Source organism: Trachinotus anak, unplaced genomic scaffold, assembly GCF_046630095.1.
Source record: "Trachinotus anak isolate AG129_WGS33_773 ecotype Australia unplaced genomic scaffold, CSIRO_AGI_Tana_v1 ptg000021l, whole genome shotgun sequence".
Classification (NCBI taxonomy): Eukaryota; Metazoa; Chordata; class Actinopteri; order Carangiformes; family Carangidae; genus Trachinotus; species Trachinotus anak.
The window spans coordinates 4,530,145-4,542,350 of NW_027273872.1; the positions used below are offsets into that span (position 1 = coordinate 4,530,145).

General features: G+C 39.8%; 1 pseudogene; it reads left to right on the forward strand.

Moving 5' to 3' along the window:
- The first annotated feature begins 1,279 nt into the window (after positions 1-1,279).
- LOC139606117 (ecto-NOX disulfide-thiol exchanger 2-like) overlaps positions 1,280-12,206 on the forward strand; it is a 124,382-nt pseudogene continuing 113,455 nt past the window's right edge.

Below are 12,206 nucleotides of genomic sequence, written 5' to 3' on the forward strand. Positions count from 1 at the left end.
CTGTGACGAGATGCAACCACCTTTGAGCATGTTTATAATGTGCGCATGTGTCTTGCTTTTGTTCTATGCTAAAATAGGGGAAGCCATATAAATGATTACATGTACATCTAATGAAAACGTAATTTTTGCTGGTGCAGTGGCCCACATTCTTCATGCACTGTCACAAAAATGGATCTTTGTGTCCTGGTAGGAACTAGGCAAAGGGGTACTAATGAGGAGAGGAACAAACAACCTACTTACCCACTGCTGTGACAAATTCCACAGTGTCCACACACACTCAGACAAAATCACAGCCTTAGAAGAGACAAAAAATATTAAATATTGCATTAACCTTTTTTTTTCATAAATGTTAGAATAAAATATACATTTAGATGAGACACTGTGTGTCTTTGTTGTTGTTGTTGTTTTTATATTGTTTTTGTAACCATTAGAAACTGATGGTTAACCTACCTCTATTACCTTAATGTATTCTCTTACATGGGGGGCACAAACTGGGGCTATCTCCCACTGCCTTTGTCTACCAACTGTGGGCAGAATGGCTGCAAATGCATCACAATTACAAGTTAATACAATCCAGTAGCAACCTTAATAAAATCAATTCAGCTGACTTTATAGGACCTGTACACTGTTTGTTTCTGGTATCTGGTGTCACTTGATAATGAACAGCTACAAAGAAGCTGATTCAGGCCATTTAAATCTGGTGTGACTTTGGAATAATGTTTTAACACTCCCTGTCTCTCTCTTTATCTTCATTTTGGTTATTACGATATACAGATATACAGTCTTCATAAAAGACTAGTCTGAAGAGCTGCATTTTGTATGTCCTTTCACTCCATGGGAAAAGAAGACACATCTGCCTTCAAATTAAAAGCATAAAGTTTCTCTAAAGAGTGGCGCTCTCTGAAGAAACGATGACTTGCGGTACTTACAAACAGATTTCCTGTCATTTGTCTCAAAAATCCAATTTAAAGCATTGCAGACCGACTGTCACCATGGGATTTATTTTGAAAGTCACAATCGGAAGTTCTGTTTGAGGTATTGCTGGCTTCATTCAGCATGGCGCTTGCTGCGGAGCAGGTGATCACCTGTCACCGTCGGCTGGCAGAGATGCAGACCTGAACTGAGTCCCTCCTTTTTCCACCGCAGTGTCAGAAACTCGTCCACTTCACGGATTTATATCCCACTGAGAGACTGTCGTCGGGTGGAGCGTTCAGTCTCTAAACCTGAGGCGGAGGACAGAGTTTCTCCTGCAGTGCACCGGTAGGCAGGTCATCACACGTTCTCACATAAAGCACAGATAATAGTCAGGAAAGTGTATTAAAAGTGTGTCAGAGACTTAGTTTAATTTTATGTTATTTTCCCCTAATGATGGTGGTCTGTTCCAGTGTTCCTACTGAGTTTATTTTATTTTATTTTATTTTATTATTCCATTCTTGTTTTTGTGAAGCGCACAGTTGTGAAGCAGTTAATTATTTCACAAATATAAAGGTACAAAAGCATTAGCATCAAAAATGTACTTCAAGTACCAAAAGTAAAAGTTTTCATTCTTCAAAATGGCCCCTGTCAGAATAATCACATATTAGTAGCAGCTGGTAGAAGTTCAGCTGATATTAATCAGCCAGGTGGATAGACCCACAGGGTTACCCACAGGGTTACCCACAGGGTTACCCACAGCCACACCTGGAGGCGAACCAGCCCAGTCTGACCTGCTGGCCACTGAGCAGCTCCACTGGAGCAGCTGGAGTGAAGAGCTTTGCTCCAGGGCACCACAGCCATGGTTAAGTGCTGCTCTCTCACTTTTCCCACACACATTTAATCCTGCTATTTTGTATTATTGCCCTGATTCTGCAAAGTGACTGGTAACCAAAGATTTAAAAGAAATGTATTGTTGTAAAAAGTACAATTTCTGTAGTATAAAGTAGCATGAACTGGAAATACCTAGGTAAAATACTTAGTAACTTTCCACCACTGGTAAATTGTGAGTTAAAAGTGGGCTTATTCATGATACTTTTAAAAACATTTTTGTAGTGATGTCAATGTTTAAACTGATGCTTTAAAGTTTTATCCCTCCAAAACTTTATTACAGGATTACTTTTACTCCCTTACATAATGAGATGCATGTTGCTCATTTGACTTTATAATGCCCTTTATCCCTTTTCTCATCCTGTGAGTGATGGGGATCTTGGGTGAAGTGTGAACTAACTGATGAAATATCATTTGAGTTGGCTTTGATATGGATAAACAAAGTTAACTTTATCAGACTTTCCAGCCACAGATCTGAAAGGCCTGCATGGCTTGAGGATCCTAAACCTTCCCTTTTTTTCGACCACTCGCTCCAGTTTCATAACAACACATAACAGACTTTCAAGTCTATTCCCAGACAGTATCAAAGTAGATATGTACAAGTAATGGGCACTGAGAAACATGGATAAAAAAGGCATCTTTACACTTAAACTCATTTATCTGTCTGAGTTCCTGATTTCTTACTGGGGAGGAATACTGTTAGCACGCAGCACAGGGCTCCGCATTTTATACACCTGCTGGATTAAAGTCATCCAGGTTTTAAAGTGAGGTGCCGGTGATTTTGTATTTTCCCCTTGTTTATTTCCTAATTTCTCAGTGATCCTTTAACTGTAATAAAATAAAACAGTTTACCACCCTCACTGAGCAATTGGGGGATCAAACAATCTAAGCACCACCCACCAACAGGCTTACCAGTCCTCAGCTTTATTCCAACACTTTGTTCACCGCTTTAGCCGCCTCCGGTTTACAGAGCTGTGATTTATTTAGAACTTACTTCAGGTCTCTCACAGCCAGTCTAATGATGGATAAGTGCTCATAAATTGACGATTAGTTCCCACAGTAACTAGCTGGTGTTGCGCTGAGAATATGTAAACCAGAGGGAGCAGCTCTGTACGCACAGCTGTGAGATGTAGTCATACAGATGACCTGTTATGAATCCTTATGTTTGTTGACTTGGTGCTGTATTTGGAGGGCAGATGTTGCACTACGATATAAGAAGCTAGAGGATAACATTAAAGCACAGTGTCAGTTTAAACTAGGGCTGCAAATAATGATTATTTTTGTCAAATCTGAGAGAATAACACAGCTGAAGACTACAAGTTTATATCCGGCAGCCTGTGTCACATACTGGGATTAATTTGAATGTCTAACGAAACTATTATTGATATCAATGCCAGACTAAAAGTCGGGGTATTTCAAATATGGGGATTTGATTGTCATCAAAATGATTCATCAATTTATTGAGAAAATGATTTGAGATCAGTTGATAATGAAAATAATCGTTAGTTGCAGTCCTTTAGAAAAGAAACAGATGTTCCTGTTTGAGAAGCTGGAACCAGTAATTGAAACTATGTGGTTTGCAACTTCAACCCTGACATCTACTCTTGTCAGGAAAAAGCAGATGAAGTGATTTCTAAAACAGATGTTTAATGTTAATGTTTCCTGAGTCCTCTAGCGTTGGAACAAAGTCTTCCCCTGTCTCAAGAATGTGATGGGCGACACCTTGCATCCATCACTATAAGTGGAGGCTGAGTGGCCTCAGGAGCAACCATGGTTGAGTTAAGGTCCATCATTCCCTGTGACAGCCATTTACCTCCACACTGCACCAATCCCTTCTCTGATCAATGAGCAGGACATTGTTGGATAGCCTTCAGGAGGGAGGGGCTGTCAGAGACGGTTGACAGAAATAGAGAGAGAGGAAGAGTTTCAAAGAGATAGAGAGAGGGAAAGTAGTGGATATTTGCTTTGTTTTGAGTTCACAGTGGCCCCAGGATAATGGTGCTAGTATAGCTAAATTAAAGCACAACTGAATGCAGAGTGATGTGTTGTAGAGAGTGAAGAGATTTGTCAGCATTGGAAAAATCTCCCTTTTAAATGAGAAAACGTAAGCTCCGTTTTGCTAACAATTCAGCATTAAGTGTGTGTCTTGTAACAATGGCTATGGGGAGAAGAGGCAGCATAATGAAATGTGAAAATATGAGTCAGAGATAAAGCAAGCTGTTGTTCTGAGTACCGCTGGCAGTATCGCTGTTTGGGAATGAAGGATTCAAAAGGGTACGCTGCTGAAAGGCTGAGATGCTCAGCTCTACTAACCTGGTTATGGATCATTCAGCAGCGCCTCAAAGTCGCAGGAAGACATGAAGTCTCTTGGCTGTTTAACTGATTATTTACATTTCAGTATAGTCCATAGCATCCTGGTTAGCCGCGTTGTGCCACTCTTCATTCAGCACACTAATCTGCAAACAGCTCACATTTCACGTTACAATTGTGTAATCAGTGTGCATGTAAACGTGGCCATTTAGTGTAATACACTCTTTAATTTTTGGTAAACTTAACCTTCAATCCATTAGTTAATGTGTTTTTAGCCTGGGGGCTGCACACTTTATATATGATGTTGTGAAAACTGGCAATCGTACAGCAGCAAATTTTAGATGGTTGGAACCAGGTTTTTTGAGATTTTTGTTTTTTTTAAATGTTGGCCTTCATTTTGCACCAAGAAAGTCTGAAAAAAAGATGAACAGATATGAAATTACAATCACATAATAAAAAATTTGCATTTATACTTACTTTTATTCAGTTACTTCTCGTGTCGAGCTACATATTTCCACATCTATATTTCAACATTAACCAACCACTGACTATGTCTAACTGTCAGTTCTGATGGCCGAAACTTTCTCATGATGTTTGCGTGTCCTCTCTGATACCGCAGCTCTCTCCATTCCGCTGAAGCAGGTTTGTTTGGCCAATCACTGATGGTAGCTCAGAGAGCTTTTATCCTCACATCTAACCACACACAGCCCAATACCTCTCTGATAAATAGTCAGCATAAGGCTATTGCTTTTCTGTCCATTTATATCTAGCATCTTTAATTATTACAGAAAGTAAGTAACTCCAACTTTATTAAGTAACTCCACTCCATTAAGTAACTCACCTCAACGCTTAGTGGGTTTTAACCTCAAGGCAGAGGTAATTATTTAAAGCAGAATCTGAGGACTATCTCTGAACTAAAAAGACTTATGAAGAAAGCAGAGCCATAATCAAATCTGGATCTGGAGGAGTCACTTTCATAATGAATTTTATCCATGTGAAAGCAGCACTGATAAATTCAGTTTGAACCCTTTTGCATCTCTTCAATGAAAGTCATCTTTTGAGCAGGCAGCCCGACAAGGAGTTTAACCGAATCCTTGTTCTTGATATGTCTCGGTTTCAGAATGACCATGTTAGAAACCTCAGAGTTCACTGAAGTCCTCAGTTTGAATGTGCATACTTAGAAGAAACAGGTGAAAGAAACATGTCAACAGGTAAAAGAAACGCATCAAGCCATGCCACTAAGTCATGTTCAGGATTTGTTTGGCACTGAGTGAGGTTGTAATTTTCAGTCTGTCCCTTCTATATTTTAGCATCTCATGCACATGCACAAGCTTTTATCTGGAAAATAGTTTGTTTCCCGTGTTTTTATGTGGTTACAAAGTTTTGAACAAGTACTGTGGATCCTGTAGTTCCTTTTGACCCTCGTTATGTGTGGTTGTTATAGTTTTTGGTGCTGATTCGATTGGATTCATTGGAACCGAAACTCAATTATTGATGGAGGCAAGTTGGCAGCCGTTCTTTAGTTATTGTTTTTAACACCTGTATTCTTGCTGTCTTTCACAGAAATAACAGGGTACCAGAAAATTTGAAGGGCTGTAATCATCTTCATAAAGAAATCACCACAGAAGAGAAGCAAGGAGGCACATATATCCGCTGATTGCAGGTAAGTGTTAAGAGGTTAGCTGTGAACAACATTTCTGGGCCAACATGGTGAGTTTGGCCACGTTTCTGAGCTCTGTCTGGCTTGTGAATGCAAGGCAACTACCATTACAAAGTCTCAACATTTAGCTAATTATAATGAATGAATGGAGCTTTTCTACTATACTTTATATGTTAGTAGTTGAGCAGGTGGAACCTTTTTTTGCAGCACAGCTTGTCTTTGAATCATTTTCAAGACTGCGATGAAAAAGAATAACACTTCACCAAATGGCACAATTTCCTGGTGGAAATTACATGCAAATATGGCGACAATAAAGTTAATAGAAGCAATATATTATGCTGCAGCAATCTTCTGTTGTGAAGTGTGATTGGACAGGCCTTTGGAGCATCAACAAATGGTAGAATAGTTTTTATTTGGACAAACTGGGAATTATTCAGCTTCCCAGAAATTTGAAACGTCCTCTTTTATAAACTGGTAAGTTATTCTTCAAATGAATGAATAAGCAGGGGTAAATGATAAAAGCAAAAATGAGATATTTCAGATGAATGAGCTCAGAGGGGCCACACAGTATACAACAGTTATTGCTCTGACAGTTCATTATCATTATATTAGCAAAAATGCTGCATGGGTTAAATCTAGATTCCAGATTACATTGAGTGACCAGAAAATTAAAACTGCCTCTATACTTTAATGCAAGAAACAACAGTCCTGTAGTACATACCTTTGTCTACACTGCATCTGAGGTGTGTTGATTCAACCTTATGGTCATTTTGAGGCTGTAGTTTATCTACAACCTGTGCATCATCTTCTTATGCTAGAGGCAGAAAAATAATTATGTCCATTAAAAATGGTGACAGGAATATTAGCAACAAGGTTGAATGAGATTAACACAGCTGTACAAGTCGTTTGTAAGTCAAATCATAGAGGAAACAACTTCTAAATCAGCGTGTTTCATCAATCGGCGTGAAAAATGTGAACTGTTCCTAATAACTACCATTGTGGCTGTGAACTGAGATTGATGTCAGCTGGACATCACTACATACTGATTCATTAAAGCAAAACAAAACCAAATAACAACCCTTTTCCAAACATACGTTGTCTTACATGAACACAACATCAGACTGAAAAACTGGGGCAATTTGCAACATATGATCATTTTTATTTTCACTTGTGTTTCATAACAAAATGTGACCCCCACCACCATTTGCAATCTGCGCTTTTATGCAACCAGCTCCTGGTTATCAAGCTACTAGTCTTTCCTAATTTTCCAGTGAACGAATGCTGTCGTACCTTAATCCTTCTCTGACGTCTGTGCTTGAATATCCATTTGCGTCTGTCTTGTTGCTCTCTTGGGCTGGCCTTCTCTTCCACATGAGACATCCAGGAGATAAGTGTGATTTTTTGCTGGTACCGGAATCCATTCATTTGTAGAGCAGTGTGAAGGATTGTGTGGTAGAATATTGTGAGTGTCAGCAGAATCAGCAGAAACTTGGCAGCCTCGAGGTGTTTTTGGATCAGCTCTGGCGCTCTCTGGGGCTCCATCACCTGATTGATGGAGCTGTTTGTTCCTAATCACTTCAGAGATAAAGTACCATGCAAGGAACATTGAAATTGGAACTAAGGAGTCTGCAGCAGCAGGTGCAGGATCTACACCAGAGTTTGGGCAATAACTTCAGATTGTCTCATTGCCTCAACGCTCATGCTGTTTCTCTCTGTGGATTGATTTTATTACGGGCTGGCTGTTGTTTTAGCTTGTCACTAATGTTCAGATGTCTGTGTTTGCCACAAACTCCATTTGGGACGGTCTGATTGTTCAGCTTTGTGACCTTTTGGAGGTTCACAAAGCTGAACAATCAGTATTATGTCGTGATTTACCTAATTCTGTCCATTTTAGTGAAGCTGCTATCAGTTCAGTTACAGAGTTTGTGTGGTGAATCAGCCTGCCATCCAGACATGTTGCAAATGCAAACAATCCCAAATGAGTTTGAAGGGATCAGATTAAAAACAGCTACATTGTACGGAGTAGAGAGGCACAGTGGAGTTAGGTAAAAAGAAAGCAAATGATCGTAAGGTACTATGCTGTAGGGGAAAGGTGAAAATCGAAAAAAGGGCAGAAGGGACAGAAAGAAGAGGGAAGAAGTTGGATTAGACTGTTCACCAGGGAACTCTCTGTCATTACACCTCAGCAGATTTTTTTTTTTTTACTTCTATTCTCACATATCATCTTGTGAAAGAAGCTCTCACTCTGCTACATCAATATCAGGATTCACCTCAGCCTGTCACTATAAGCCTCTGTGTGGTAGGAGGGGCGGGCTGAGCCAGAGATGGATTCCACCTGAATTGTGAACATAAAGCAGCTGCATCCCAACCCCGGCCTCTGGAACTAAAAACTTAAAAACCTGAACTAAAATAGAGACCACCCCCGCCACTCCCCTTCAGAACAGAGGAGGTGCAGGAAAACTGTTGTTGTTGCGGTGGAGCAACAACACTGTAAGCAGTATTACTGTGACTATTGCCTTCACTGCACAGTCGCCTCTCTCAAGAGACAAAGTGATGCAGAGATTTTGCTTAGATTCTGGCATTTTTCTCTTTTCAGCAATGCCAGGATAAACAATTGGAAACAGCACAATACATGCTATGATTGATTACTGCAGGGATGAAGGACACTATATCAGAACGCCTGCGTCCACTGCTGTTGCACAGTGGACGGAGAGCACAGTATATGTGAGAATGTATAGGGACTCGCAGTACTATAAACTATATAAACCTATATAAACTATAAACTGTCAATGAAAAACAATCAAAATAAGTTACCACTGTTGTTGAGTATAGTCAGACCAAGGTTAGACCTAGGTTTTTGAATCTGATACCAAAAATGATAAGATATATATTGAATGATGAAACACACACACACACACACACACACACACACACACACACACACACACACACACACACACACACACACACACACATACATTTTTTAACTCACTTTAAATGTGTTATTGCCTCAGTCAAGTGCTAGAACAAGGAGTAACAGTTAGAGTGATGCATAGTGTAATCAAAGATTTGAGCTGCATACAAATCAGTGTTAATCGCTGTCTACTGTGTCTTTTTTGATGCCTCCAGTAGGAGCAGTCATAGGTCACCAACTGTATAATACACTGTATAGCTGCTAATATATTTGAAAATATTGGCCTTTAAGACCAGTTTTTGCCTTTTTTTTCTTTCTACATTGTCCAGTGCATTTGTTGTGGACAGTTTATTAAACTACTGAAGAATCCTGGAAGTCAGGGCTCATTTCAGTCACAAATGTACTTGTGCCATATTAGCCAAAATATCTATATATATATATATATATATATATATATATATATATATATATATATATATATATATATATATATATATATATATATATAAAAATCACCCATACTGCATACACAGTAATTAATAATCAGCCTATCTGTAGCCCATACTGTTAAAGGATTTACTCATGATGTTGTTTATAGAAAATCACAATCTCTGCCGACATTGACATGTTCAACATTTCCCTGTAGTGACAATGGTGGAACACAGAGGTTGTGGTTCAGTGGTTTGGCCCAGTAAGATGCAGCTTGCACTGAGATTACTTGTCTGAAAAGCAGCCATGTCTCCAACATAAGACACATAGGATGTCCCAAAGGGCATTGATGGCACAGAAATAGCTTGAGCAATAAAAAGTAAACCGTAATGGTGAGGGAGAGGGTGTAGTTTCCAGCCAAACATATCAATGGTGTGGCTAAAGCTCTGTGGGTGCTGTGTGATTCTTGTCCTCAGGGGAGGTCTGGCATTGAATAAAGAGCATCCCACATCCCAAGTTTCACTGAAAGAAGGCAGATTTTTATTTTTTTCTCCTGGAAATTAAATCACCATGGAAGGGCTGTTTTTGAAATAAAAGCTTATTCAGCTTAGGAGCTTGATACTGAAACATAGAGAAACCTCAGGGCAGCTCGGTAATTTTCCACTTGCCTGGGAGTGCTTTTTCTGGGAATCGTATATTGGAATTTTTGATCTATTTGCTGTAAACATTCACACTCTGACAGACCCCCACTGTGCAGACCCCTTCACAAACACAGAAGAAGCTCTATGCAGTTTGTCATTTAGAGCAGCGATGAAGGATTCACTGTGTGAGCTCAAAAGAAGCCCTGTACCTGAGTGTTTACCACGCTGAGCTTGGCCAGAGTCAGAACCCTGCTGTTTGGATAACTCCTGTGGATTTTTGTGCGTTCAGCACATCTCACTGACGAAAATTTGTTCGGTTGCTTTTTTTGAAATCTTCTTGTGTAATGGATTGTGGTCAGCATTTACAGGGGAAAGATACATCACTGCTGTCACTTTTCAAGAGGAAAGTAAAACAGATTTCATTTGAGTTGTTAATGTATTGCTGTCTGTTTCTGACCAGTAAAATGCACCTTAAAGTCAGCAGTATGTTTGTTCCTCGCTCACTCAGGCACTCTCTTTCACAACAGTATCTCTCTCATCCATGAGACACAGCTTTTTTTGTTTAGCTGTTTGCTTTTGTAGCTGCCTTGTGTTTATTCGTAGTCGGTGTATTTGCTCGCTTTTGCATGTCTTTTTATGATCACTCTTTTTCTCAGATAGTGTTTTATCAAGGATTTCACATAGTACACATAAAAAGTATAATTTCTAAGTGAGGTTTGGATGAAGCACAAACAGGCCAAGTTTAATAGGCTGGTTTTGTAACGCCTCACCAATACAGAAACTATCAGAGGAGTGAATCATGAATGAAAGGATGTTTTTCTACTTTACTAGTCAATGAAAGGTAGTTAGAAAAAATAAGTCAGTTTGCTTGCCGCTCACAGGCTGCTGGAAGCTACCAGCAATTTTTAAGGTGGAATGTTTTCTTTCGTCTTACTCAATGCATGAGTTGATGTTGTGAGTCAATCAGTCAAACTTGGACCATTCCATTTGTTTTTATTGGCTCTCTTGCATGAGGCTTTAAGATTCAATCTTCAAGAGCTTAAAAAATGTATATGAATTTCAACTGAATTATGCAAACTGTGAATATTCAATTTCCAGCAGTACTACACCTATGTCGGTGAAGGGAGCCCAGTCCTGAATCATGCATGCCGCCCCCCGAATGAAAGACACACAGAGAGGGCTGGTAGAGAGAGTGATGCTGCAGGGCCGGTGAAAACTTTATGGATTTTTTGACAGTCCACCAGCTCACCAGGATTTGTTTCACTGAGCCCAATGGCCTGTCCAACTATGAAGGGTTTTGTTTTACGTGGGTGGTGCGTGTATGTAGTGCTCTGGTGGTCAGAGTGAATATCAATAGGTATTAAAAATCTAAATCTAAATTAATGTCAGCTTGTTAAATCTACCTTTCTCCCTTCTTAATATTCATATAAAGGTAGATGGGGATTTTTGGGTAATATGTCAGGAAGAAGATCTTTAAAAACACTATTTGCTCCAGTGTCATCAAAATTTTACTCACCTGTTGCTCCAAAAGTATGTCTCTGTGAGGATGTTAAAAACTTAAAAAACGTATTATTATATAACTTGTCATAACTTAAAGATAGAAGCAACAAAAATCCATTGAAAGACATCAACTCCTATGGTTCCTGTCAGGGCTCATTTATTCACCTCTCATGCTTATGTGAATCCTTGCAGCCTTCTCGCCATGTGAATTCTCATCTATATTCACATCCCTCCTCTGCCTGTGGCTCTGCATCCAAACACCTTCCCGTTGGGGTTTGCTGTCTGCATTTCACTGCAGCCCTCATTGATTTGGCCTCGTCTGTGAGCTGAGGAGACCTCCACCTGGGTCAACCCAATCTGAATCCCTCTTTAGGCTGCAGGCTGCAGGTCTCAAACAGTTCAGATGCCCCCTCTGATTATTTTCTGAGCCTGAGGAAATAAAAACAGAGTGATAAAATAAAATTACTTTTGTACTGTATGTGGAGGAACTGTCACTATCTTCCTCAGTGCACTTGGCCTTTTGGCAAGACCTTCACGGGCACAGCAGGAAGGATAGAGAAAACAGCTACATCACAGCTCTGACGTCAATTTATCCATTTACTGTTGGTAGACAAGACAAACTATGATAAAAATACTGCACACTTTTCCTTATATTGGACCAGAATTTAATTAGGTAGATTATAACTGACTGAAATAGAGCGAAAAATAATTTATTTGCCAGAGGCAGGAGGGAAGCTAACGAACAATGACACACTCACAGTCGGATTCTGTCCTTTTCCTCCTTTTGTCCCACCTCCCCTCCCTCTTCACTCTGTCTTTTTCTGTTTTTTATTTCAATACACTGACCATGTCACATCAAACTGGCCTGACCGTGGCCTCCTGCAGGTGACAGATGCCCATGGGATCTGAGTCATCATTGCTGCATTCCTGCGTATCATTCCACCGCTCC